General features: G+C 39.1%; 1 protein-coding gene across 2 annotated transcripts in view; it reads left to right on the forward strand.

Moving 5' to 3' along the window:
- Positions 1-24,382, forward strand: part of grik2 (glutamate ionotropic receptor kainate type subunit 2) — a 460,468-nt gene that overhangs the window by 275,408 nt on the left and 160,678 nt on the right. The window lies entirely within an intron of this gene.

Here is a 24,382-nt window from a genome sequence, read left to right on the forward strand (position 1 = left end):
CCGCACTGGGCCAGTTGGTCCAGAAATCTCAAGGATTGGCTGCAGTGACCTCACCTTGGACAGTCCTGGGTCAGAATCAAAGTTCTTATTTTCAGCATCGAACAGCCTTGGAGCCATTTTCTTAGATGTATGTCTTCTGGTTCTGGATTACACAGGCTCATCTTGTGGTTCTGTTCTCTTTAATTCTGGTTTGATTACTGAGTAAACCTGGGACTGTCCTGACGCTTCAGCCTGGAAACCTGGAGCAGGCGGTGCGGTCGCCAGCGAGCCAGCCGGCTGGGGACGTCCTGAGGCACTGGAGTCCAGGTCCAAATCTGCGAGCCGAAAAACTTGCAGGTCCGCCTGTAGAGAGATATACGGACATATGAGAGGTGAAGAACCACTGACAGTAGAAGTTGGCCTATATGGCGGTGGAGCACTGTGGAGACTGGCATTATCCGTGCAACCCCCCTACTGCTCCACTCAAATCTTTTCCCTCTGGCATTTTCTTCAGTTTCGTTTTTCTTTCCCTCTCTTCTGCTTCATTCATCCACATTTTCCAACATTTATCATGCAATTCTTTTCTTCTTTTTTTTTTACCAAGATATTGTATTTAATTTTTGCTTTATCTTTTCTAATTTCCAGTCCTCATTTAATCTCTTTCTTATTTTCTGTAGGTGCGGCAAGCTCTCACTAGTCTAGCCCCTTAAAGCTCTTTCATACGCGACACGTTTCTTCTAGAAAAAAGAGGTCTTGAATCCGACGGTCATCTTTCAGTCTTTACTTAACTTAAAAGAACATAAAAATAACAAACAGATTCAAAACAAATAGAAAGTGACGGTCAAAAGACTGTGTTACTCTCCAGGTGCCAGACTTCTACAAAGAGCAAGTACTTTCGTCTTGGATAAACTAATTAGCCACTAACCAATCAAAAGGCACCATGTCATAAGCTCAAACACAATACAATTAAGACGCTTATCTTTTTCAAACAACAGAGGAAATACACATAAACACAAATAACATTTTGTATTAGGTTCCAAAAATGTATATATGGCTCCTACATTTTCCGGCCCCTAATTGACTATGTATTAGCATATCAATTACAAACTCAACTTAAAATGGAGCCATAAATAGTCAAATATCTTAACAAAAACCTTGTTTTTTGTTGTTTTTACGTGGTTACAAAAACAATCTTTTAATAAAGTCTCTATTGTTTCATTCTCCTTGCAATAAGCACAATTTTGTAATCGGCCTTTGGATGATGCTTGTCTTCGTCTTGACTTCTGCACTCCGAACCGTTCCTTTGGAGTCTGGCATGACGTTGACGATTCTACCCAACATCCAAGAATGTCTCTGAGAGGATGAATCAGCAACTAGTACGACATCTCCGACCTTGAAATTTCGTTTTAGGCCAAGCCATTTTTGTCGTTCCTGCAATAAAGGCAGGTACTCCTGTGACCATCTTCGCCAGAACAAATCTGCCATATACTGGACTTGTCTCCATCGACGGCGAGAATAGACATCCTCCTTGACAAACGTACCAGGAGAAAAGGTAGGTTGTCCCTTCAGCAGAAGCAGATGGTTTGGCGTAAGAGGCTCAAGATCATTAGGATCGTCTGTGTTCATGGTTAAGGGTCTTCCATTAATGATACTCTCAACTTCACATAAAAGAGTCTGCAGTCCTTCATCATCCAGTATCTGTTGCTTAACAACGGAACTTATGACTTTTCTAACAGTACGTATCTGACGTTCCCAGACTCCTCCATGATGAGATGCAGCAGGTGAATTGAAAATCCACTGCACTCCCTTTTGCATCATGGCGTCATTAATGCGAGAGTGGTCCAGCTCTTTCAATGCCTCCCTTAACTCTCTCTCTGCTCCAACAAAATTTGTTCCATTGTCAGAGCGAATGATGGAAACTTGTCCTCTTCTGCTTTGAAAACGACGCAGAGCGTTAATACATGAATCTGTATCAAGTGACTGAGCAACTTCAATATGTACAGCTCTGACAGTTAGACATGTGAAAAGCACTCCATAACGTTTGACCTTGACACGCCCTCTTTTGACCTCAAAAGGACCAAAATAATCCACACCTGTGTTGGTAAAAGGTGGTTTATCAGGAAGCAGACGGTCGGGTGGCAGATCTGCCATTTTTTGTTGCCCTGGTTTTGCATGCAGTCTTCTGCAGAGGTTGCACTCCGAGATTACCTTTCTAACAGCTGTATTGGCTGCTGGTATCCAATATTTTTGTCGCATTCTGGCCAAAACATGATTTCTGCCACCATGTCCTGTCACTTGGTGAATATGATGCAGAATGAGGTTGGCTATTCTGTGATGTTTATGCAGAATGGCAGGATGCTTGGTCTCTTCTGGCATTTTCAATCTATTCAGACGTCCCCCTACTCTCAAAACACCATCTTGTAGGTATGGATCTAATCTGGAAGTTGAACTGGTTCTGCCCACCTGTGCGCTTCCGTGCTCCAAAGTTTTGATTTCAACTGCATAAGTTTGTCTTTGACTGAACTTGACCAACTCTGTTTCAGCTTTGGACAAATCTTCAACAGTGAGCATTTTCTTTTCCAACTTTCTTTTAAATGTGATCATCTGTTGTTCAACTAAAATCTCAACTTTCTCTGGATCTTTTTCAGATTGCTGCACCTTTAGTACAGTTTCTTTTCTCTTTTTACTCAGGTATCTCAGAGTCTCTTTCAGGCGCAAAATCCAGGCAACGGCCTTTTTGAGCTTATGCCAGCTGGAATAATGCTCGATAAGTCGACTCATTGTCTCATCGTTTTTCCATGGTTTTGCACACGTCGTTGCAACTGTTGTTCTTACTTCATTCTGTTCCATTAGCCTAGAATGTTTAGGTTGTTTTGGCCAATGCTCTTCATTTAACAGGAAACTTGGTCCTTGAAACCAACTTACACTTTTGATGAAGCTTTCAATTTTCAAACCTCTTGATGCCAGATCCGCTGGATTTTGTGAACTGCTCACATATTTCCACTGAGATCGGTCTGTCAGTTCCCTGATCAAAGAGATCCGGTTTGCCACAAACGTTTTGAAGCGAATGCTGTCATTTTCAATGTAGCTCAGTACTGTGGTACTGTCGGTCCAGAAGACTGATTTCTTCAGTGGTAGTTGAAGTTCTTCTGTCAGCATCCGATCCACTTTGACTGCAACCACTGCTGCTGTTAATTCCATTCTGGGAATTGTCATTTGTTTAAGAGGTGCTACCCTGGATTTACCTATCAGGAATGACACTTGTGTTTCACCTCGTTCATTAGTCAACAAAAGGTATGACACAACTCCATATCCATCCTGGCTAGCGTCGGAAAAGAGATGAATTTGTGCAGACTTTGTGGGTCCGAATGTAGCAGGCTTTACACATCTGCTCACACTGAGTTCAGAAAGCTTGTCGAGATCTGACAACCATCTTAGCCATGTCCGGCATGACTGTTCTGAGATTTCTTCATCCCATCCTCGCTTCTCTTTGCAAAGCTCTCTCAGAATAAGTTTAACAGGTAGAAGAAGTGGTGCCAAAAATCCTAAAGGATCATACACAGAGCTGGCAACAGATAAAATGCCTCTTCTTGTGCATGGCTTGTTTGGCAGCTGAACTTTGAACTTGAAGCTATCAGAACTTGTGCACCACTGCACGCCCAAAGCTCGTTCTAAAGGAAGCTCATTGTGTTGCAAATCCAAATCTTTAACAACAGGTGCTCTTTCACTGTCAGGAATGGAGTACAACAGAGCTGTATTATTGCTCATCCACTTAGTCAAGTGGAACCCACCACTTTCACACAATGTCATCAGTTCTTTTGCTAGTTTAACTGCTTCTTCTTCTGTTGGCACTGACTTTAGACAGTCATCCATGTAGAAGTTCTTCAGAACTGTCTGTGTCGCTTCCGTTGATGTATTTGTATTTCCATCTTCAGCAGTTCTTCTCAGTGCATATGAAGCACAACTGGGTGATGACGTGGCTCCAAACAGGTGCACGCACATTCTGTATTCTGCCGCTTCTTTAGTTTCGTCACCATCTGGCCACCAAAGAAAACGCAGCAAGTCTGCATCTTCGTCTGGAACTCTGACTTGATAGAACATAGATTCAATATCTGCCATCATGGCGACGGGCTCCTGTCTAAATCTGAGTAAAACTCCAATAAGAGTGTTCATGAGATCAGGTCCTTGCAGTAATTGATCGTTCAATGAAACTCCCTGGTAAGAAGCGGTACAGTCAAACACAACTCGCAGTTTTTTCTTTTTTGGATGGTACACTCCATGGTGTGGAATGAACCATACTCGACCATCACTGCGACTCAGCTGTTCTTCAGGGACTCTTACAGCATAACCTTTTTTCAATATGTTGTCCATGAAAGCTTTGTAGTCTTGACAAAAGTCTGAATTTCTACTCAGCTTCTTCTTCAAAGAGTTAAGCCTTTGTTCAGCAATACCACGATTGCGTGGCAATATCACATTGTCATTTTTCAAAGGCAACTTGATGCAATAATGACCATTGATGAATTGCGCTGATGTAGATACAGCATGCATGAACTGCTTATCCTGCTGAGACAGTTCTTGTTTGTCCTCATACTGTCGCTCTGGGAAATCTGCATTATACTGCTTCTCCAGCATGTCTTCAATGTTCAATACAGATATACGATTGACAAGAAAATCTTGTTTTTCAGTGACACGTGATTCACTATCTTGACATCTGCTGACTGGTCCATTTACCACCCAACCTAGGGCTGTTTTCACGGCATATGGTCCGTCATTCTGGCTGTTGACAATCTTCCATGGCTCCATAGCCTTGTGCGCATTAGCACCAATGAGAAGTCCAATATCTGACTCTAGTCTTGGAAGATGAACTTGTTTCAGGTAAGGCCATCTCTCCAAATCTTGCTCTTTTGGTATGTTACCCTTTGTTGCAGGAATGTCTGGTTGAGTGTACACATCCGGCAACATGATGAAGTCTTGTTCGTCAAGTCCACAAACCTCTAAATCTGTAAGGACATAGCTACAGACTTTCTGTTCCTGTGTCATTGTTCGAAGAAGGATTTCTTTCTTTTTTCCTCGTACATTCAACTTTCTGGCCAGATCCTCAGTGCAAAACGTTGCTGTGCTACCTTGATCCAGGAATGCATATGTCTTGATGATGTTTCTGTTTTTCTTGTGTCTTATCTGCACAGGCACAATGGGAAGTATGCATTCATTTTCTCCGGCCCCAGTGACTTCACCTTTTTTGGCTCCAGTGGACACAAGAGCACTTGTAACTGCGCTTGTGTTTTGTGGGTTGTCAACCACGTTTTCTTCTGACACAACATTCTGCTTCACCACATGTAGAATAGTTGGGTGCTTAAAAGAACACTCGGAACACGAGGCCTTTTTTCTACAAGCTTTGTATAGATGCCCTGCAGTTAGACATCCAAAACAAAGACCATGTGACTTCAGAAACTGTATTCTGTCTTTCGAAGGCTTTTCTTTAATTTTGTTACAAACACTCAAAGCATGGCTGTTCTTACAATAAAGACATGGACTTTGAAAAGCACTGATGGTCTTGACTGAAGAAGTTGTTATATCACGTTGACTCTTGATGGTATCCTTTTCGGTGCAGGATATATTCACGGCAAAACTGCTTCTCTTTGAAAGGCCTTTTAGTTGGTCAGACTTTTTCTTTGAGCTGCTCTGGTTAGCTGGTGTGACATCAAGAATATCTCCAAAAAGTGGATCATTAGCAACCTTTGCTTGTTGATAGATGAACTCTACAAGATCAGGAAATTTGGCTCGCGTTCCTTTTCTTTCTTGAATGCTGTAAGCATGGCTTCTCCATTTTTCTTTCAGTTTATATGGTAGTTTGTACAAGATGCTTTTCATGTTGGTTGGATTGTTCATTTCACTCATGTAGTCTACATCATTCACTGTGTTAGAACATCCAATCAGAAATAGTGCAAATGCATTCAGTCCTTTTCTGTCATCTGGTTTTATCTGAGGCCATTCCATAGCCTTTTTAATATATGCGGTGGCAATGGTCAACTCATCTCCATAGTGTTGATCAAGCAAAGCCCTTGCTTCTCTGTAAGCTCTGTCTGGCTTCATGTGCTCACAGCTGCGTACAAGATCTAGTGGTTCTCCGCCCGTGAACTGTTCTAGATAATATAGCCGATCTTGTTGACTGTCAGTTTGGTTCTCAATAGCATGTTCAAAAGTTCTTATGAACGATCTATATGAAAGTGGGTCACCTGTAAATACTGGAATTTCTCTATGAGGAAGTCGAGATATACTATGTTGTTTTATGAGCATCTCAGTATGGTGATTTTGTTGCTGCAGAACCTGGTACAGATCATCCGGAAATGAATCAGAACATTGAGCATGTGTTGAAATGCCTTTTAAGTGAGACTTCCTTGATACTGGAGGATCAATATTTGCCTGTTGTTCATCATCTGAGAACATTTCTTGCCTTTCTGATTTGCTTGAAGAATGAACAGATTCAACTTTAAGTCTTGAAATAGCTTGTAAGGAATTAATCTCAGACCTTTGAGCATCTTCATTCTCTTCATACACCTTTAATTTTGCATCTGAAATGGCAAGCTTCATTTCAATTTCTAGTTGCTCTTTTTTAAACTTGAGACGGGCTTCTTCTACTTCAATTGCTTCTTTTTCATCGCTGCTGCTTTTGCTAAAAGCGCTTCACGTTCTGCTTTAATTTTCAGCCGCATTGTACTTGTACTTGATCGTTGCGATGTGCAGCTTGCAACTGAGTTAGCCTTTGAAACACTGTCGTGTGGATGTACATCCTCCTCAGGAGAGCATTTGACATCTTTTATCCATTCTTTAACACTTTGTAAGAAAAGTTTAAACTCAGAATGTCTACCCTCGAACACATCTTGGTCTTCACGTTTATCATCTTCACTTATCAGTTCACATAGTTCGTAATTAATGCGTTCATACTCTCGCAGACATTTGACAAACATTGGAAAAGATTCTTCATTTATGAAATCAGCATTGCATTCATTCTGTTTCAATCTTTCAATGTTATTCTTCTCTTTTGTCAACTGTGACAGCTTTCCTCTTCTTTCTCCTTTTAATCTAGTGATTTTGTCATCTCGAGCTCGTTCTGTGGGCTTTGGCTCCCTCTTCTGTCCAACCTGCGCAACTTCACTATCGTCAGCCATTTAGTCCCGTTTTATTTTACTTTAAATCTTCACACATAAACTGTGAGTCTCCAAACAGCTTCTTACTCTTCTACAAAGTTCACAAACATGTGTGACAGAGTTTCTTTATGTGCAGGATTTCTTATCCGTCGTTCACAGGATTTATCTAGTTGACACGTGCTGGCTTAGTTAGCAAGTTAGCTTAGCAACCGAGCTGATGCCGGGGAAGCTTCTGTCGCCCTTGATAACAACTTAGTACTTACGGATTGTATTATTTCAACTCCGTCGTTTCCCTCAGAATTGAATCTCCCTTCGTCTGTAAGTCCTCTTTTCGTTTTTACTTAGTTTTGAAAGAGTCCTCCCATGAGAAAATAGTCTTTTGACTTGATGTAGGTGCGGCAAGCTCTCACTAGTCTAGCCCCTTAAAGCTCTTTCATACGCGACACGTTTCTTCTAGAAAAAAGAGGTCTTGAATCCGACGGTCATCTTTCAGTCTTTACTTAACTTAAAAGAACATAAAAATAACAAACAGATTCAAAACAAATAGAAAGTGACGGTCAAATGACTGTGTTACTCTCCAGGTGCCAGACTTCTACAAAGAGCAAGTACTTTCGTCTTGGATAAACTAATTAGCCACTAACCAATCAAAAGGCACCATGTCATAAGCTCAAACACAATACAATTAAGACGCTTATCTTTTTCAAACAACAGAGGAAATACACATAAACACAAATAACATTTTGTATTAGGTTCCAAAAATGTATATATGGCTCCTACATTTTCTTTAGTTGATTTGCACTGAAACTTCCCCCATCTGGAAATCCATACTGTTGCTCCCACATTCGCACACACTCCATACATTAGTCTCCATACTTTTTTCTCAATAATTTGTAATTTGAACTTTCTGGTAGTGATGGACCATACCCTGGAAAACCTTTTGAGAGTCTAGACCCCATATTCCTTTCAGTTTGATGTCTCAACACTGGATTTCCCTTATTTGAGATGAGGAAATTCTAAGTCCACCTTTTCTCCTTCAATTTATCAAGGTGTGAAGTGCTAGCTACCTTTTCCTTCTATTTTTTTCCAGTGGGAAGTGTTAGCCACCTTTTCCAATTCTCAATAGTCTGGTCAATTACCCCACAGACACTCCCCCTTTTTTAAAAAATATCAAAACAGTTCTCACCCGATCTGTTCCTCAAAGGAGGTTCTTGGGTCTGGTCGTTCAGAACATCAGACTCCCCTTTCTTGTAAAATGAGGTGGACTAGAGATTTAATTTCTTCTCTAAGAAGGCCACGCATCCGCATCTCACTCCACGGGCCTCCTGGCTCGCCGGCCCACCCAGGGACATCAAATTGCTATGGAAATTTTTAGGAAAGGGCAGAGAAACTGTTAAGAAATGAGAAAGATTGATCTTTGTCTTTAAATGTTTTTTTTCGAAGTCCTGAAGTATTTCAAAGGCTCTGTCACTGGAAGACAGACCAGCAGAGAAGGGAAGAGCCCCGAAGTACAGCTGCACACAATTTTTATACACTTCAGTTAAAACCGCATCCTGTCTTGACATACAAACACCCCCACACCCACACACACATATTGGAAAAGAAAGAACAAGGGGGAAAACTAAAGAAAGTAATAGAAAATAAAAAACAACTTGATGCATAGACACCTACTTTGAACTCTCCTAGCACTCTGTGGTTATCACCTACATTATCTGACCTTTCAAATGGACCCGCTTCTTGTACTATGTGTGCCTACAAAACTGTTTACATGCATACTTGCAAAGGAAATAAAACAGAAACGTTTATAAAAATAAGAATGTAGACATATGTACTAATTTTTCCACTTCATGGGAGAAAGCCATTTACAAAGAAAGCCATATAAAGCAAGATTTTAATTGAGCAGAATAGCGCAGGAAGGCAAGGGCCAGGATAGTGTTTTCTATACTGTATATAGGGTAGACAGAGAGCAATACAAATCTACCAGATCCAGTTAAAAGAGACGAGAAGAGAGCGACCAAAAACTAAAGACTAATACACAAATAGAGCACAACTTGCATGACAAAGATGAAAAAATAAATAACTTTATTAAAGGAATAAGAATAAAACTAAATCAATTTCAACAGAAGTATTTAAACTGCAGTCACACCTTGAACACAATATTGTATTGTTGCAGTGCACATAATATATTTATACCAAGGTGAGAGTTTTGTTATTGGGAAGGTTCATATTTGGATTTTTACACTTAGGTTGAGAAAATTCACACTCCACATACATTCCAAATATTATTCTTCCAAAGTAATCTTGTGACCAACAAATTATTGTGACAGATTTTCCAATGAAAAAACAATACCAAATGACAGCTGTTTCTTCAAACAATAGTGTGTGCACCTTATAGGGTCATGAGGTCATTCAGACGGAATAGGTTTTTCTTGATTTTTGAGCATTATCTGTGCATGCAAAACACTTAAAACATTTTCTATATACACAAAATAATTTCTCTCAAATATTGTTCACAAATTTGTCTAAATCTATGATAGTGAGCACTTCTACTTTGCATAGATATGTGGGGCATATTAAGATGCTTATTAGACAGCATGATTATTTCACAGGTGTGCTTTAGGCCAGCTGCAATAAAAGGTCACTCTGAAATATGTTTTTTTATCACACAGCACATTGCCACAGATGTCACAAGTTTTGCAGGAGCATGCAATGCCGACCGCAGAAATGTCGACCAGAACTGAAGTTGCTAGTGAACTGAATGTTCATTCCTTTACCATAAGCCGTCTCTAAAGGCATTTCAGAGATTTTGGCAGTACATCCAGCTAGCCTCACAATCACAGACCACGTGTAAATAACCAAACCAGCCATTGAAGAGGAGTGGACCAACATTCAACAGGCCACAATCAACAACCTGATCACCTCTATGTGAAGGAGATATGTTGCAGTGCGGGAGCCAAGTGTTGGTCACACCCCCAATACAACAAGGCAGCACATTTCAGACTGGTCTTTTATTGCGGCTAGCCTAAAGCACACCTATGAAATAACCATGCTGTCTAATCAGCATCTTGACACGCCACACCTATCTATGCAAAGGAAAAGTGCTCACTATCACAGATTTATAGATTTGTGAACAACATTTGAGAGAAAACATTATTTTGTGTATATAGAAAATGTTTTAGATCTGTCAGCTTAGCTCATGAAAAATGGGAGAAAAAACAAAAGTGTTGCATTTTTATTTTTTCCAGTGTATATATGGAGAGACAGCTATATTCTTTAAGGAATCATAACATTGTTTATGTTTTTTGTTGAATTAGAACTCTTTTGTGTTGAATGCATTTTCTTCTGCCTTTCTATATCCCTTTTTATTAACATTTTTAAAACGACTTCTGTTAATTTGGTTTTGAAATCTATTATTAATTTTTTAGTTTAATTTTCTAGCCATACTTTTTCTTTTCAATAGTTACATTGTATGTAAGCATGTCTCTGATTTATTTCTGCCTTGAATATTTTCATAATAGTAATTTTCCTAACAGCGTGTGTGTGGGGGGGGGGGGGGTGCGTGTGTGCATGTTTGTGACCATGGCTTGTCATATTTGACTCTGTGTTACCCTGTGGTAGCACTGGCTACTTATTCAGGGTGAACCTCACATCTTACTCAGTGACTGCTGGAGGTAGGTGCCAGCCACCCTGCGACTGCGTCCATAAGTATGGATCTGCAGATAGATGGAGGGAGGGATGGTCTAATTTGCACAACAGCATTTGCAATTATTGCTAAAATAGAGCTAAAAATGTAAGGTTTTTATTTGAGCAGAATTTTTGTTATCACATAAAAATAGGAAATGCATATTCAATAATAATGCTATGTTAGTAAAACGTTTGCATGGTATGAGTAACAACACTAAAGAAAATGAGCAGACAACACATTGATTCCTCAGTGAGCTCTTTTCTATTTGTTTTCCAATTTGGAAAACTCTTGAGCTCTCTTATTTGTCTCTTTAGAAATATATTACTGAATATTGCCCTGTATATATTTTTGCTTGTTTCTATCCAGTTAATTAAAGTTTTTTTTGTATTTTCTACATATCTGTATTTGAACAAGAGAACAGAGAAAAGCAGATAGTACGTGTTTGCTTTTCTATCATCTGAGACACAGGAAAATATGTTAGTATGATCTGAATAAAATAATTTATAATTTATCAGAACAGCTTTTGTTTACAGAGCCAAAAATAGCTGATGGCAGTGAGTGACCTAGTCATGCAAAAGGCCACTAAGGCCACTGAAAGATTCCAAAAGACCACAGAACATGCTCAATTTTTAATCCCTTCAAGAACTACAGAGGTGGCTTGAAAAGCCACTGAACAGTGAAAGAAGGATACTGAGAAGCTTTAGGGCACCATTTGAGTGTGAAATCTCCCTCCCACTCCCCACTCCTACACCTCCTACATTCCTTCTATAGCTGCTTCCCCTGGCTTGCTCCCAAGTGTGCCTGCATCTCTCAAGGTGTTTATGTTTCAATCAAAGAAGCCAGAGCACCGTGACAAGTGCTTTCTGCGTGACAACCAACTACCATCCCTCACTGCTTTAAGATCAACCATAAAAATGCCACTTCACTAGTGCACCCCCATTTTTTCCCATCTATTATCAACCCAGACTCTGGATGACTGCTGTTGCCCTCATGTCTTACTTTCTGAAAGATCATCAAAATAAATCAATCTCTGTCCCCATGAAAAACTGTAGGGAGGGACTTGTATCAAACTCTTTTGGTATATTCCTTACGTTTTGACATTCATCATGTGCAATATTCCTTCCACAGTTTTGACAAAATGTGTGTAGTAATGCATGTCGTCAAAGTGGTGTTCCACAATTCCAGCAGAAGCAACCCACATAAACCCTGCTTTATCCGGGGTCGGGTTGCGGGGGTAGCAGCTTCAGAAGGATGGATGGAAACATTAACTCAAAAACACTTTGTACTATTTGACATGCTTTTTATTGTATCCTGTGTGTTTGAATCATGAAATAGTCCTATTTATGAATTATGACTAGTTTTAGAGATCTTCTGTTAGTGTCTTGTTCTCTATCAATGTTCCCATAATTTAAGGAACATTTGCAGAAATTTTATTTTAAAATATTATTGACACAGCAAATAAAATGTATTAAATTGCTCTCTGTGGGTCCTGATTTCTATTCTACTGATCCACTTATTGCCTTCTGCTCATAAGAGATCATGTCACAGTTTAGTTTAGTTTTTTAGGTTTACATTTAGCTACAGCAGTACTCTCCTCTATTCACACACACATCACTTCATTATATCTCTAAAACAATTATTGGAAATGAAATAAAAGCAGCGTTTTGTTGTCACGGAGGAAAATACATTTTTGAGCACTGTCACGTCATAACCTGATAGTTATATTGTACAAACGTGGATAATGATATTGTTCTGAAATTTAAATTATATTGTATACATGTCATATTGTCATCCAATCAGAAAGTGGTTAGTATGCTAAGTGCATGCATAGAGAAGGCTACTACAGAGGCTAACAGCCATTGGTCAAGTTTTCTTTCATGCTTGGTCTAAAACATGGAGATACTGAGGTTGCTGCTCATTGTGGATGAAGTCATTAATAGTATTTGCACTCTGAGCAGGATCCTATATAGGGTTGCCACACATCCCGTAAAATACTGAATCGTCCCACATTTGGCTGTTAAATATTGTGTCCCGTATTGACCTGATACGGGATACAATTTGTTCCGTATTTTTATAAATGTCTGATACACACACACCTATCACACACATAGCAGTACAAAGTGTATCAATAATGACCAAAATAAAACAGAAAATACCTTGGTCAGCTTGTCATGGCAGGAACTACACAGGACGCCCCAGGATGCTACGGACCAAAGCTGTTGTCACGGTTGATTGGAGACAGACACTATGCAGCAGCGGTGAGCTGCTATCAACCCGGATTTTAAAAAAAATGTCCTCTAACCAATACTTCAACGTCCTCAGAGGCAAGAACTCTTGCAAAAGTACAGACGTGAGTGGGAAGACGCACATTCCAGGCAGAAGAATGTCAGTGAGGATGAATACAGGCAATTTATGAAAAAATGCATCTGCGATATTCAGTGGCCCACAGTGTGTTGTATGATATCAGGCAGAATGGATCAGGAGAGGAACACTGACCAGACATCAGCATCTCTCGAGGCTGACATGATAAAGAATATTTTTCTATGATTAAGTTCCCTGTTGTCCTTTTAGTAGACTATTATGGTTTGATTATTGCTTAAGATGTTGAGTTTGAATAGTATGTTTTTTCATAATAGTATTAGTCAAAAATAATATAAATGACCCTTTAAATAATAAGTCATACTATTAGATTGATAGTAAATAAATACTGTTCAGAGAAACTATTTATTTGTCCTACATTGAAATAGTTTGTTAGGGCTTTCTGTGTACAAAAATGTTGATATCTTTATACAGTGTTTGGTGATCAATATAATTTCACTATTATTGTATTAATTTGGATAACCTGAATTCCTATCAAGCTATAAGAAGGAAGAAAAACATGCTAACCAATGCATCAGACACAGACATGCAGCCCATAGGTGGTTCTCTGACTCAAGAGGCTCTTTGGTTCACTTACGTATGTGTTAGATAATGAAACATTGTCATTTTTACATCATTCTTTTTTAAGTTCCCCCATGAAAAAACACGGACCACACCGTTCACCATGGTTGGTCTAGAACTCCTTATTTGTGTAAATGTTTGGGTATTAGTTTTAAAATACCAAAACTTACTTTTGGCTGTCTGGCATGAATTTGAAAATATTAAGTCATGTGTTGTGAACAATTACTCAGTACTTGAGTACTTTACTTTTTAACAAATACTTTTTGCACTTGCTTATTTAAAGCTTAATCTACTTCTACTTAACATATTGAAGTACTACTCTGATTGTACAATTTTTGGGTCCCCAGTCAATCATGGCAGATGGCCGCTCGTACTGAGCCAGGTTCAGGTTCTGCTGGAGGTTTCTTCCTGTAATGAAAACTTAAGTTCTCCATAAGTTAAAGACAAAATGCAAATGATTGTCTACTGTTGCTCCATGTTGATCAAAGAATGAATGCTGCAAGTCAATGAATGGAATCTGATGCATTATATTATCCATTATATTATCCTGTATATCATCCATTTCTATTTCAGTTATTCTTCCAGCCCACTGACTAATCAAAAAAGAGCAGTAGTGATACAAAAACCTCTTCTAATCTGTTTAGATTAGAAGGTCCACCACTCAGCAAACAGCTACGTAGGAAGAGGTGATTAGAAGCAAATTGAAGGGCTCTTCTCACGGAAACAAAATACCTTTTGTTGCAGTGAGAAGACCTATTGGCCATCCATGTTCTGTGTGACCAACTGTAATTCTCTAGCCTTCGCTGTGGCCTCTATTTGCTTAAATCTTTCATCTGACACAGGCAACACAGTAGATGCCACATTCACATGACACTGAATATCCTTTTCAGTTGAACTCACAGAAGAATCAGGTGTTTCCCTGGAGTGTAGATCAGTGTAGTCCTCTGCATATTCATCATCAGCCTCTGAATCCTCAGCATCATATTCAGATTCTTTTTGATGATGGATGATCTGTTCCTACTACAAAAGATGAAAGACCATACACATAGCTGAAACCTCTCTAGTCCATAAGCCAGCCCCAAACATTCTTTTTCTATCTGGGTATGTCCGCATTCAGCTTTTGTCTTGGCTCTGGATACATAAGCCACTGGTTTCCATTGTTCATCCTCAGCCTGAAGTAAAACTGCTATTAGCCCATCTTCAGTTTCAGTCCATTCTTCAGTATGTGCTCCTCAATCTGTCATTGTGTTCCTGAGCTGTTGATCCCTAAATGATGATGTCATCAATGTAGACTCTCACTCTTTCTGGGTCCTCTATGATCTGTTCCATCACTCTATGGCAGGGGTGTCAAACTCCAGTCCTCAAGGGCCGGTGTCCTGCAACTTTTAGATGTGCCTCTGCTGCACCACACCTGAATACAATAATTAGGTCATTAAGGCTCTGGAGAACTGATCTACACAAGAAGGAGGCAATTAAGTCATTTCATTCCAACGTTTTGTACCTGTGGCACATCTAAAAACTGCAGGACAGCGGCCCTCGAGGACTGGAGTTTGACACATGTGCTCTATGGCATATTGCAGGTGCCGATTTTATCCCAAAGAAGAAATCTGAGAAAACAGTATCTTCCAAAGTGTGTGTTGAAGGTACAATGGTTGGTGTTATTTTCATCCAGCTTTACTTGCCAGAACCTTGTGATGCATCCAACTTGGTGAAATAACTTCCTCCAACCATCTCACTGATTATTTCCTCTTGAGTGGGTATTTGATAGTGTTCTCTCATGATGTTCTCATTTAGATCTTTTGGATGCATGCATATTCTTATTTCTCCATTCTTCTTCTTTGTGGCCACTATGGAATTAACCCAGTCTGTGGGCTCTTCCACTTTTTGAATGACTCCCAGACTGGTCATTCTGTCCAACTCTTTCTTCAACCCCTCTGGCAGTGGTGCTGGAATGCGACATGCAGCATGCACAACAGGCTGAGCGCCCTCTCTCAGCTGAATCTTGTATGTGCAGGGTACAGAACCTAATCCTTTGAAGACATAATCTTGAAGCATTGCATCAACTGAGTCAATAGGTTCATTCAGTTCAGTGTTTATATGATAGTCTCTTTTCACCAGTCCAAGTTCTTCACAGGATTCATCAATTAAAAGTGACTCACGATCTTCATTTGCAAATGAGAAGAACATAAGATGTTTTGTCCCTTTAACTGTCACACTCAGCTAACAATGCTCTCAATAAGATGTCCATTATAGCCTTTTAAGCTCAACTTTACTTCTTTTAGGTGAGGTTTTACTAGCATTTCCTTTATGCTTGTGAGATTTGCTTTAGCACCTGTGTCCAATCTGAACCTGACTGTAATTCCATTTATCAGTATTTATCATCTCTAGCAATAAATTGCCAGAGATGATAAAGAATTACTTTTTCTGACTCATTTTCACAGTTCACAATGCCAATAAAAAATGAGTCACTTAGATCAGTTTCATCTGCTAAGTTTACACAATTCCCCTTCTTTTTTCCTCTTCATAAAGCATTGCTTTATAAAATGGCAATTTAAACACTGCTTACCATAGACAGGAAATTGTCTCACTTTAGTAGCTCACAGCGCTTACAGTTGATGACGCCATCCTCCTGCAGCTGCCTTATCTGTGATGTTTCTTCTGGCAAGACACAGCTCCGACTGCCACTTCTCCATCACTGACTTAGTAGTTCCTGACAAAAGTTCAGGAAACACCCTCACTTGCTGCAGAGACAGTTCACTTGACTGGCACATCTTTGCAGCTGCTTCCAGGGTCAGTTCCACTTCTCTCACCAGTGTTTCTCTGAACTTTCCATCACTTACACCAAAGACAATCTGATCTCTCATCATAGAGTTCTTTAGCAGGCCAAAATTGCATGACTGAGCTTTCACTTTCAAGTCTCTCAGAAAGTTATCGAGAGGTTCATGCTGGTTCTGCATCTGGGAGCGAGACACATATCTCTCTTAGCATTTATTCTTCTTGGGTGAACAGTGAGCATCATATTTACTTAACACAACATCCAACTTTTCTTTGTCTTCTGGTTCATCCAACACAAATGTGTTTTAGCCTGTGGTTCAACTATAGTCGGCAACATTGCTATATTTCTTGGCTCCGTCTTTGCCTCCAGACCCATTGCGGCGACATATAGTTGGAAGCGTTGTTTGAAGGCACGCCCATTTTCATCCACATTTCCAGTCAGCCTCAAGCACTCTGGAGGTTTTAGTTCCATGGTCGGACTCTCAGTTCATTCCTGACACCATGTCTGTGCTTGATAATAACCATGATAGGTTTATTTTAATTCCTAACTTGCAAAGATTCAACCAGACACAATTTTCTTTTTTCAGAAGAGGAGAATTTGAACCCAGACGCGGAAAGCCGCCGTCAAACACTGTCTGGGATCAACTCTGCCCAATCTTTGTCTGCATTTGGCTTTATTAGAAAATACAAGGAAGGAGGTTGGGCTTTTTCACATAGTCACACAAAGAATTTGACCAATGACCTTTTTCTACAGGGTGTTCTGGAACCTTCTGTGGACATGCCCTTACAAGGGCATGGGGCTGACCGCAACCAATCAGCCCCACAGAAAGCTGATACCACAGGAATGTGTAAACGTCTCTAGCCTCCAGGCAAACATCCTAAAAATGGTTAATAGTGTTTCACAGAAGAAAAGGAGTCAAGTAAACATCAAACAGAATAATAATATGAAAACATAATCTTTCAAATAAACTCACAAGTAAATGAACTTAGATATTATTCTAACAAACCAGTTGTCTTTTATTGCTCTGACACTTTTATTAAGGTGTCTCTGCTCATAAGTCTGCTCAAAACAGGTTTCTTAAAGGTAGCTCATAGAACTCTTACTCTGTTGTCTATTCTTCAGATTTATTAGTCCACATAAACTCATGACTGCTACCTAGTGGACATAATTATAATGCATTCAATCATCACACACCAGATACCCTTCTCTCAACAACTACACTTACATTATGTCACCAACAGAATTGATGACAAGGAACAGGCCTGTCAGAGTCTGACATGTTCCAGAAACAACCTGGAGTTTTTTTTATTTTGCTTTGGGCAAAAAAGGAGAGGCTGATCATTAAAGGCCACACAGATCAAACTTAGATATCCATAGATATTCTCTAAATGCATCCTGGGGAACATGTTTCATCTACCATGGTGATGAAACTGCCCTCTCATGAACCTTTGGGTTTTGCCTCCTCCACTGTGAGGGGACATAGCAGAAGTATTGTATAACAATATATTTAAAGTAAAATCATGAGATGATAACCCTAACCCTAAAAACTTTATGAGGTACAGATTAAGCAAAGTATTGAAAATATTTCTCACTAATTTTGATCAATGGACATAAGAGCACAGTTGCTGCAGATTTATTGGTTGCACATTCCATGATAGGTATCTCCTGCTTTCCTATATCTCAAAGGTGTTCATTTACATCATGCATCCCCTAATGCATGGTGGACTTCAGTCGAAATACAGAGCGAGTGATGGTTCTGTCCAGACCCAAGCCCAATCTGATAAATTCACTGGAATTGATAGTTTTCATTTACTCTCTATCGCATTTTTATGGCGATAGAGAGTAAATGCAGAGCCAAGCAGGAAAAAGGGTGGTGTGCTTTGGAGATAACCAGTTATTGAGACAATAGGTTCACTCAGTTGAGCCAATGAAATTGTTTGTTTACTCTTCAAGGCCAATGTAGTGAACTTACCAGAGCAGAGCAGAAGAGATAGAGGTAACTTCAGGGCTTGCTCCAAAGTAAGAAAAGGTGATGCTGAAAAACACTGTTATAATGATTGAGGGACAGAGCAATTTACAGTATGGTCAATCTTGAAGGAGACACGTCAAAGCCTGTTAGCTTCACATGCTCCAAAATTGTTGCAATAATTAAAAGTGGACTCATAAAATGCCACTATGACAGGAAGCACATCTCTTCTGAGCAATGTTTTCTGCTGAAGTCTGAGCAGAGACATGGGCATGAAACAAACCAAGCAGAACTGTTGGTCCTTCTGTCATCTACTGAAATACACCAAGCAACTAATTAGAGCCAAGAGAAAGACTTAGCACTGCTCATCACTCTCATGCTCAATATGCTGATGGCAGATGAGCACTTCTCCTGTAATGGTGAGTTGTTTATCTACCGTCATCAGTGACCATGTATACTAGTCTGCACACTCATGGTGGGCTCTGTTATGAGGAAGAAGCTGTGGAAGGAGCTGGTTGTAAGCACTTCACACATCAGCCTGACTGACACACTAAGACCCTCTTTAAAAAAGATTTTAGAAGAAAATGTCTCTAGGACTTTTTAATTGTTTCCTGAAGATGCTGGTCTGTTTTACTTGAAAACTGGTTGGTACAAGGCAAAAAATGAGAGTGATGTCTGCTTGCACTGCAGTTTGTCTCTAAAAGAGCCACATTTTATTTTGTGTTCTCTATTTTTTAGATGTTAACTTTTCTATTTGAAGTGTAAGCTTTCAATTCTTTGAGTTGAGCTGCTTCAATTTAAGAGAAAAAAAAGGCATTTTTTTCTCTTAAATAGAAATAATTAAGATAAATTGTATTCTGAGGTTTATGATTTAATCTGAAAGGTCTTAAATTTATTTGCCTGTTGGTCTTACTACTACTTTTATACAGTATGTAGTAAGATAAATAGTTGTTTATAAAGTGCTGATTGTTAACAGTGAAAATGTGAACATACCAGTAGACGGTTGGTGTCATAAAATACAAATATTGGACTTTTGTGCAGACCTTGTGCTAGGAGGAAATTTTAGTAACTTCACTGAGTTTTAATTGAATATACCTGATTTAGAATGAGATCTGGTGTCTGGTGAGACTAAAGAAGGACATTAAACACTTTGTCATGTTCAAATATACTATCATTGATTACTCCTCCAAGAAAGTAATCCGGTTACTTTACTAATAACTTTTCAAAAGTAATTAGTTATTTAATTACTTATATATTTTTCAAAAAATTATGCACGACTTGAATACTCAATATATCTTTCAGCCTAACTATTCTGAAACATCTCTTTTAAGAACTTAATTTCTTTCTAAACCCTTTAACTTTTTATAATAAAATGTATTTTATAAGCTGAAGATAAACAAGGAAACTGATGTATCTGTATAAGAACATAAAATGTTATGATCTTTCTGCCTTCAGAGAACATCAACATATTCTAATCATTCATGATCCATTTTCATTATTTCTCACTATGTTGCAGTTGGAAAAGTCTTGTTTTGTTTGCATAGAATTAGATTACTGCTGGAGGATCTTGCTAGTCAGCTTAATTCCAATTCTTTGATATTTTATCAGTTCAAGCTTATTTCTTTGTCAGTCCAGAGCTGTACTATGTGCTGAGAACAAAAATCAAGGAGCCTTAGGAAATGATAACAGAATCCCCAGTATGGTTGAAAGCTATTTCTTGCCACTTTGTTTCCATGGTAATGATGAGAAGCTGGTTGGTGAGGAATGGTGAGTTGGGGGCAGGGGTACCTCTGCAGTTGCCAAATAAGACCTGGGCATTTTAACAATTCATAAGTGTTGAAATCAAACAGAGCTTAAGAGATTCAATAAATCACTCATGTAGTGGGTATGTGTGTGCTTGCATATGATGAACACAGCAAGTGAGAGAATAAGGTGGAAAAATAGAGTGTGTCAGGGATAATGCTCATATTGGCTGACACAAGGGAAAAAACAGCTTTTAAAGCATTTAGCTTTAATTTCATTTAGGAGTGACATAATTGATTTTAATGAGATGTTTATAGAGTGAAGTGCCGGTGCTGCTGAATCATTTGCAAGTCTGCCTGACGGGTGCTTATGAGACTCACACTGGGGAGAAGCAGAAAGGAATAGAAACCTTTGCTGCCAAAACTCCTCCAGCATACGTGTGCCTAGCTCCTCTGCTCACACCGCTGAATACATTTGGCTGCTGACTTTAATTAAGAGAATATTTAATTCATGAGATACCTTTCTGACTTTGTCTCTGTTCACAAGAAAACCTTTAGAAGAAATGCTGATTTATAAAAATGTCCCAAAAACAGCGATAGAAACTAAGACGGTTCCAGCTGTGTGTAGAGAACTTAAGCTGAAATCACTGGGCGTGGTGCATGAGAAAAACCTGACCATGTATGGCGGCAGATGCCACGGGTTCATTTCCCGCCTGATGACCCTTTCTGCATGTCTTCCTCCTCTCTCATAATGCACTTTCTAGTCTGACCACTTTCAGAGAAAAGCCACCAGAGCCAATAAAATCTTTAAAAAAAATCTCAAACTGCTAACTTTTCCTGTTTCCAGCATCACTCTGTGAAAGACTGACAGAGTGTCACACAGCTAATAAAAAGGTTCCTGAGAGTCTGTGTGCTTTATTGCACAAAGAATGGATAGCTGTGAACATCAGAGCACTGTTTCCGCTCTGGGCCTCAGCACTGAGAGGCAGCCTGGCGTCATGTCAGGGAGGATCTGAGGGATGATAGCAGAAGCTGTCCTCACCATTTAGAATGTGGCCACTGATGGAACAAAGATACAGTTTCTTTGACATAAATGGAGCAGTGGCATTTTTTGTATAATTATGACAATGAACAATATTTACACAAATTTAACTACTGGATGAACTTTCCCCCCTAACCTTGTATTACAGCAAGCAACAGATCAGTTAAAAAACACAAAGTCATGCAACACAGAATTAACAATCAAATCATTACATTAAGTCAAGTGCCATTATTAAATACATAATTGATTACGTTTCAAATACAACTCTAAACAGCAGGGTTTTTAGTAGAGATTTAAAGGAAGTCAGTGTTTCAGCTGTTTTACAGTTTTCGGGAAGTTTGTTCCAGATTTGTGGTGCAGAGAAGCTGAATGCTGCTTCTCCTCGTTTGGTTCTGGTTCTAGGGATGCAGAACACGACATGTTGTAAACATGTAGTCACATGTTGTTGTAACAGCATAGCTGAGACAACATGTATATGTGCATTCTATCCCAGATTAGGACACTCTCGCCTGGTCTGTTCAGTTCCTGTATTATTACTTTGTGCTGGTAATCATGTGGTATTTTCTGATTATTAAAAATTTCGTTCTGCTTTTAGCAAAAGCCAGAGGAAAATACTTCCACTTCAGCATCTTTTAGCACTAATTATTATCACTGCTTTCTGTTCATGCTTTCACACACTGCCACATTTCAGGTTGAATAATGCAAAGTTTTCACACAAGCCCTGTGCATGCATACAAACAGCCTTACTGGTTCTCAGACCTTAGACTGTCTTAGATTCAGGGCTCCAATTGGGAAAAATTGATGGTTTGAACTTGTTTCCTTCCAAAAGGACAATGCTTTCTCCTACACCCTGAGGCACAATTTATATGCAACATCTGTGGAGAGCTGTGTTGATTGCTTTTCAATCAAGCGAGACAAACACTAATTCGATTTGTTTTATGTATTTATTTATTTATGAGGATCTGTAAAATTATAGGCTTCTTTCGTGAAGCGTGAATGACTGGCAGTTCACTGATAGCTTGGTTTGGGCCGACTGTTAACTGTCAAGACTTTAGCATATAAATATACCAACACAGATTAAGACAGTGAATTCTGGCAACACACAGAGAGGCTGGGAAGTGTTTGTATCTTTGAATATAAAGTTGCACAGGGGAGCCTTTTTCTTTGTTACAGTAAATAATACTGTTCACACACTGTTATTGACTTTGAGAAAATGTGTTAGTCCAACATTGATTTGTCGCAGCCGTGACCTAAAACATGAAATATAACCAAAAGCTTAGTTGCCGAAAACATACTCTTGGACTTAGCATCATGGACAAAAATCTATCTAACATACCAGAATGTGAACCCTCATTCATCATTATACAGACCAGATACACTGATTGGTCACCAAGTGAAAAACAAAAATTCCTTTTACAACAGCACTACTGTAGGTTTGTTGCACTAGGTCAGGGGTGCCCAAAGTCTGTCCTGGAGGGCCGGCATCCTGCATGTTTTAGTTCTCTCCCTGGTTTAACGCACCTGGATCAAATGATGGCTTGTTAGAAGGCCCAAGAAGAACATTGACCTGCTGAAAAGGTTCTTGGAACCACCAGGGAGAGAACTAAACATGCAGAATGTCGGCCCTCGAGGACCGACTTTGGATACCCCAGCACTAGGTGAATTTCTGACAGCAAAGTGCATCTAGCACTTTAAATTTATAAGAAATCTGAACTTAAACAATAATCCATTCATGAATTAATTAACATCCATAGGCTGGTGTTTATCTTCGTATCTATAGCATTCAGTTGGCGAGAGGCATTCAGGTCACAGTCCATCACACAACAACACAGATATATAGAGGGCAAACAACAATGCACACACTCATTCATAACTAATGGCAATTTGAAACAACCTATTAACCTATCACACAGATTTGTGGAATGTGGGAGAAAGCCAGAGTAATCCAGTTAGAAACCAGACATCCAGGTGTTGAACATGCTAAAGCCAAATAACTTCTCATGCCTCAGCAAATAGAAGTGCATAATATTACACACAGTAAACATTTTTTTAAAAAGTGCAGCAAGACCCAATAGCATCAAAACAGTGACTAATGTTAATTATTATTGTTTGCCAGAATAGTGAGATAGAATAGATTAGAACATACTTTATTGATCCCCAAGCGGAAATTGCTTATTTGTTGACAAGTGTTACATATTAGCAAATGCAAATATAACTGTAATCAATAAAAAATTACAACCACAAACATGAATACATTTCATTGGGATTTAATGGGAAAGATCAACACAAAGTGGTATACAAATGTGAGGTAAGAAAGAAAATTATAGGATGACTGAAGGAAGTTTATTCAGCTAATTTCTGAATAAACCATGTCAAACAGTAAAAATAGGATAAAGAGCCCTTTTGCAATATTAAAAGGAACAGTATGCTATTGAACTGCACACTAATGGTTCTTTTATGAACCTGAAGAGTTGAGGAGAGGCTGTGAACAAAGTCTATGCCTTCATCTAATCAGTGGTCCAGAGTCAGTTCTCAATGTCCGGTATCCAGCATCTTTTAGTTTTTTCCCTGGTTCGACACAGCTGAATAAAATGATGGTTAATTTGCAGATCGTCTTTGGAAATATGACAAGCTGAGGAGACAGTTGGACTGTTTGAATCAGCGATGATGGAGAAGAGGCATTTAAAACTAGCATCATTCAACCCCTTAGGAAGGGAGCTGGACTCTCATGGACTAAAATGTGATGATGGTTATCAAAACAAAGAGAAGCAGCAAAGAACATATTTTTGGTATTCAATTTTAATAATAAAGCTGAGAGTATTCACAGTTTTTCCTCTTCAATTAAGCAGAGTAAGTCACAGTAGCACAAAGGTTTTAAACATGGAGCTCCCAACATTTTAATTGGTAGTTGGTGTCCATGAGTTTCCACTGAACCTCCAGTGCTGTCCTTATACCCAACAAATACGTAGCACCAGATTATTGGGGATAGCGTATATGACTGTCTGGAGGAAAAGAAACACTATCACTAGCATAGCACTGGAACTGTTTGATACAAAAAATAAGGCCTTGGGATCTTTACTAAAAATAACTAAATAATTACAAAAAAT

The sequence above is a fragment of the Xiphophorus maculatus genome, chromosome 3, assembly GCF_002775205.1.
Source record: "Xiphophorus maculatus strain JP 163 A chromosome 3, X_maculatus-5.0-male, whole genome shotgun sequence".
Classification (NCBI taxonomy): Eukaryota; Metazoa; Chordata; class Actinopteri; order Cyprinodontiformes; family Poeciliidae; genus Xiphophorus; species Xiphophorus maculatus.